Genomic DNA, 6,495 nt, shown 5'->3' on the forward strand with positions numbered 1-6,495 from the left:
TAAAGTTCTTTGAATCAATTGAATCGGACGCTTAGTTCTCTCAAAAACTGCCATTTTTTGTACATTTAGCTCTGTATCTCCGAAATGGCTGGGCCTGCCTTTGCGAAAACTAATAACCCTTTCTCCAATCATTACTAATGGAATGTTTTTTAGATAATTCAAATCGGATGCTCCGTTCTCTCAAAAACTCGATTTCTATTTTCTGCACTCTTTGCTCCTTATCTCCGTAACTGCTGGACCTGTCTTGCCAAAAACTAATCAGCTCTTCTCCTTATTAATAGGAATCGAATGTTTTTAAACCATTCAAATCGGTTGATCCGTACGCCCGAAAACGTGGACGAAAATTTGTATCCATACATACATACACCACACCACACACACACACACACACCACACATCCATTTTTTCTGAGGTATGCCAAAACGTTCAGAAACCTTCAAAACGTCGAGAAATGTAAAAATTTTCAATTCCGATTTTCGGCCCATTACAATAACTTACCCTACGGGAAGTTAAAAAATCAACCTCAGCTAATGGAGAAATAACAAAGGTGATTCAATTAAAACTAAATATAATTGCATTTGTTTTTATTAACATAACCCAGTGGTTTCCAACCTTTTTCGCGCCCCTCGCGTTTTTTTTTTAATTTCAAAGAAATTTTACCAAATGATAGCTACATTATTCAACCAATGCAAAATATAAAGTTCATTTTATTACAGAGATAACACTGTGCATAACTTTGATCTGGTATTTCGTCAGGAATATTGATCAGCAGAGTTGGAATAACTATTTATTTAATTTATCTCTTGTAAAATTGATTTTATTTTTATTTACTATTTTTTATTGTTTGCACCTTTGCCAGGGTAAAGATTCCTTTGGTCCTTTTTACCCCACCACTTAAGGGACACTTAAAATTGTGTTCATAAACAAAAGTTTTTTTTTAATTTTTTATTACCATTGTTACATATATATATTCAAAAGAATAAAATTTGAAAGTTTCTTTTAGGCAAATTTACAATTTTTAGTGTGATCCCTTAAAGTAGATATTCAAATGTTCAGATGGATCGTCTGGATGTCTCAAATAAAAAAATAATACTACATCATCAATGGCATTTTCCTCAGTTTTCATTTCTTCAGAAATTTTGAATTATCTAAAAGTCACGCGTTCGTCACGTTTTATATATGATCCTCTTACAAATTATTATACATATGTTGGCAAATATATTTTGAGAAAAACGTGACATTTCTATTCTAGACTCAGAAAAGCCAATACTCAGTTGCGATATTTTTTTAATAAGTGTTATTCGTTTTTATTTCTGCCTTTTGTTATTTTTGATAAAAAAAAAATTAATAACTATACTGCTATCCCCATCCCCATACCATAGACTATTGTTACTATTATTGTAGGGATATTAAAATATAAATATAAGTTTTAAATTAACTATTTTATTTACTCATATAGTTTAGTTTGATTTATGGATATCAATTATATATATATATATATATATTAAGTGCAATTGTGTAATTTATTTACTAGTCTTGCTAAAATAGTAATTAAAAATAGATTGACAGCACCTTTGCTGAGTCACATTGGAAATTTCCTGATAAGTTGTGAAAATGAGAAAATAGTATGAAAATTGCATAGTCTTATGAGTCATACCAGAACGATAACAGAAAATTATTTTCATTGAAAATAAATTACAAGAAAATAATAGTTATGAGAAAATATTTTCAAGTAAAAAAAGCAATTTTTTTTAGAAACAGATTTTAAATTTAATTTTGTACTTCAAGCTGTGGATTACAAACAATCATAAGATTTCTCAAATTTGAAGCTTTTTATGACTTTCAAAATATGAAGAAGTCTACTTTCAAAAATAGGAAGAAAATATTTTTAGATAACAATGGTTAATATAGAAGATATTAGAAATATACTGATATCTGATTCAATATTCCTGATAACTGATATCAAGAAAACATGCAAAATAAAATTAATTTTCGATTTACTGTTTTCAAAAAAATATTATTCATTAATATATAATAGAATCCAATTATCCATAATGATTATCAATAAGGGTGAAGTAGGTTTGCTCTTTTTTCTAAATTTTAGCTTATTGAAGATTAGAACAATGATATGTATATCAGAAAATATTATCCATTAATACAAAAATCAGCAAAGTAATTATAATTACTCAACAAGTAATAACTAACTAAGGATAATTATACTTAATAACCACCATCAGGTTGTTTTGAATGTAGATTATATATTTTAATTAGCTGATCAGTGGAGATAAAAAACAATCAGATATAAGTCATCATATAACTGAAACAAACTAGTGGGGCGCATGGCATCGCGCCTTATGGCAAATTGCTGGAACTTCCCGCACCAAAAATTATTTTTTTAAAAAGATTAACATTTTTGAAAAAAAATTACTCTAAGACTTGCCTTCATGAAAATTTGATCAGTTCTTCAGTTTGTTAATACAAGTAAAATGTTTTTTGAATTATTCAAATCGCTTCATCCGTGTTCCCGAAATCGTCGACAAAAAATTGTATCCGCACACACACACATGCACGCACATCCACACACACACACACACGCATACATCCATTTTTTCTAAGGTATGCCAAACTGTTCAGAAGGTTTTGATACGTAAAGATATATAAAAATTTTCATTTTTGATTTTTTTGCGATTACTATAACTTGCCATACGGGAAGTTAATAAAATTCAATTTAAACATTCGCCAGCTTTCCAGAACCAACAAAGTGGATCTTTGACATTAAAATTGCCATATTTAAATTATATAAAACAGTTTGGCATTGGCAATAAATCTCTGTACATATAAGTCAATTTCTTTCAAAATGCACTGTCATCAATATTTAAATAGCACCAAGAATAACTATTGTACTTTTTCACATATAAGTTTTGTGGTATAATTTTTACGCTTATAAAATACAAAAACAATATGCATAGTTATCATGCATGTTGAGTGTGAAATCGAATGAAAATAAATACTGATACAAAAAAAATGAATTTGTAAAAAACCTAAATGACCTTACACAATTTGAAATTTGTTCAACGCAACAGCTAATTCCTTCTATGGTACATATTTTCTGTTAATCATATATAAGCAGATCATATGTTTTCTGTAGTTAGAAATCTTTAAAAGGCTAGTTGAAAGTGGCATTTTGTCTTGAGGCAAAATACTGAAATGTGTATATAACCGACTCAATCAACCAAAATTGAGATTTAGATATTTAGATAAAATTTTCCCATACACACACAAACCTTTTTTAAATTTGGATAAAAACTAACTTCTCCTTCGGGAAGTTAAAAAGAAAAATTACATATTTTAAGCAAGTATAAATTTTTATACGAACTCAACCAAGTTTTATCAAACCATGAAAAAGAACGATAAATTACATTTAATATATAATTAAATATGAATAAACCTAGATTTTAAAATTATCAACTCATAAGTTATGAATTTAATTGACTTCCAATTAATAAACATGTAGAAATAAAAATAGATGCAGTCTAATTTCCAATTATAAATAATCTCATATGCGTAATATTATGATGAAAATATTAATGCTTAATAACATCTATGATGCAAACTATTTTCAAAGGTCGAATTAAGCCTCAAGGGATAATTAGGCAATTTTCCTAATTATAACCTAATAGACATCCTAAGCTATGCTAAGATCAATATTTAAAAATTATCTGCAATAGAAAAAAATGCTTCTGAAGAAAAAGTATATTAGTAAGTGTATTAGTAAGTATATTAGTAAGAAAAAAATAGGATTTTATATGCAATAGTTGGAACATATTTTCTATTTTTCCCTCTGGCAATATTTTTGATTTCCCTCTCTGTTAATTACTACCAATTTTGATTATTATTTACCAAAATAATAATATACTAACCTAATTAATAATTAGGATTCTAAAAATTGTAATTAAAAGAATTTGTGTACAATTTTCCTTAATAAAAAACTATCAATCTTGTCGAAAAAAAAATTATTATGAAAGAATTTCAGCATGAGAAATTTTATGTCTTTTCAAGAAGGTGACAAAAACAAGGATGTTGCAAATGTAAATATTTTAAGATTCAATTCGCAAATTTGTAACAATTGTAAACATTATATTTATATAATTTAGAAGCATATTTTACAATTACAATTAATGTACTGCATTTTTATGTTGGTCAATTTATCAAAAAATCATAATATCATTTGCCAAAAACACACATGTATAAAATCATAATTATATGACTTCACTGTAATTGGAAAATCATCGTAAATCTTGTATATAAAATTCTTCTGTACGAGTGTATGATTTGATACTTCTCCTAAACGGTTATTCGGATTTTGATAATTGTTTTTGGAGTTTGTCAAAGAAAATTGACAAAAGTTGTAGAAATAAATGGCAAAAATTACGAAAAACCACTTATCATGAGTTGACATTGAAAACATTTGAACTGTAATCTGCTAGAAATTTGAATTTAGCTGAAATTATGAGCTTAGATAATATTAGAATATAATATACAAGAACATGTAATGTCTACATTAATTATTGTCGAAAAGCAGCTGAGATGTGCCAGAAATTAAAATAATATAAGATACAGTCAACAGTATGTGTTTGGTAGATGAAATTATATAATTGAATTTAATAAAAAAACACAATAAGTCCAAAATTGCATAAACATTATTTTTTTTAACTTATGCATGTCGTATTTTGGTTTACTTTACTAAATTATTTAACAATACAAAAAATATGTCTACTTATTCAAAAAATGATTTAGATTTTTGTTTCATGTGTCAAAAATTCATTTGTTTGGCATTGGATATGGAATATTTAGCAAGTTGATCTTTGATTGAAGAGTGCTCATATAAAATAGATTTTACAAATTAATTTAGCTAAGATTTGAACTTAAGCAAAAATGTTTATTAAATTATTAGTAAGAAATATGTATTTTAGAAATTACAATTGCCAAAAAGCAACTAATATATTATACGAGATCAAGTGTGATATTGTTTTGTTGCCAGAGATACTATATTATTTTTTTCTGAAAATCTTATACTGCTTATGCTAAGACCATAAATAAATCACAAAGGCAGGACATCAAATAGGATGTTAAAAAGTATAGAATAGGATATTAGAAAATTTGGACCTTCTGAATTGTAGACGTGGGTGCATGACAACGTCTGCCGGGTCATCTAGTATATATACACATACACATATACATATATATATAGGTATATATTCATCTTTTAAATATATTATTACTAATTACCTTGTTTGTTCGAATTAGGCCTCCAATGCATATTGCGATTCAAATTTTGAACTACATGTTGTTGCATCAAATTTTGAGGTGGCGCTCCTGGAAGAAAAAAAAGAGAGATTATTATTTCATTTCATCATGACTAAACATCATAAATACATCAAATAAAATTAATAAAAATTAGTTAAATTTTATTTATTATCCAATTTATTGGAATGTTCAGAGTTTGCTGCATAAAACGATGGGCGTTCTTTCGCAAACTAAAACACTAAGAATGTGGAATGTTATAGCGAAATAAAATTAAGTTCATATTGCAAAACACCGGTTAAAAATATGTTTATGACCGACTATATTTAAGACAAAAATATAATACAAATTTGCAATAATTTTTATTATTATAAACATTTAGGAAAATATTTAGTATTTTATTAAATTATTATTCAATCTATTGTTAGCTCACAGAGTAGCTTAAAATATGTAGTAGTTAATTTGTGATTATAATAGAAATATGAATTGTAATAAAATAATATGTATGCAAAAATAATCTAAGCGTATAAAAATTAGAGAATTAGAATTAAAATGAATTGAAGTAAGAAGAGTTTAGAAGATGAAATTAGAAGATAGTAAAGAAGAATGAAGATAAGTTAAGAAGTATAAAAGAATAGGATTTTATATGAAGAAGATAGTATGAAATTGAAGATTGTATAGGATATGATATGATAAGAAACGTGTTCCTTCGCCTTCCTATCATTGCCTCATCACGTTTTATATGACGTTATACGAACAATACAAGGATAGTTGGAGTTGATCATGTTTTATTAAAAAAAATACTGGAAATAAATAATTTATTGAAGAAAACTAAAAATTGGTTATATGTCGGTGTCTGTACCAATCTTTTTTGATGAATCTTGAAATTTAGTTCAATAATGGTTCTCAATCTATTTGCTTATGATTACAATCTAAATGAGTTTAGGATTGAACCCGGAACTATTATTTGCTAGCCAGATATATGATTGTATAGAATAATGATTGTATCCACGTGGTTGTTAATGTAATATTTGTCGCATATACATGTATATTTGCATTGGAAAACTGTATCTTAAATGTTAAACCTTAAAATGTGTAATATTTTGGTTTTGAAGCAGTTTGAAGCATAATTTCATATATTTATAAACATTTATCAGTGCAAAAAGAAAACGATACAGATCAAAAATATTC

Source organism: Ctenocephalides felis, unplaced genomic scaffold (genome assembly GCF_003426905.1).
Source record: "Ctenocephalides felis isolate EL2017-DRISC unplaced genomic scaffold, ASM342690v1 CF-g0.4_SCAFFOLD_03570, whole genome shotgun sequence".
Classification (NCBI taxonomy): domain Eukaryota; kingdom Metazoa; phylum Arthropoda; class Insecta; order Siphonaptera; family Pulicidae; genus Ctenocephalides; species Ctenocephalides felis.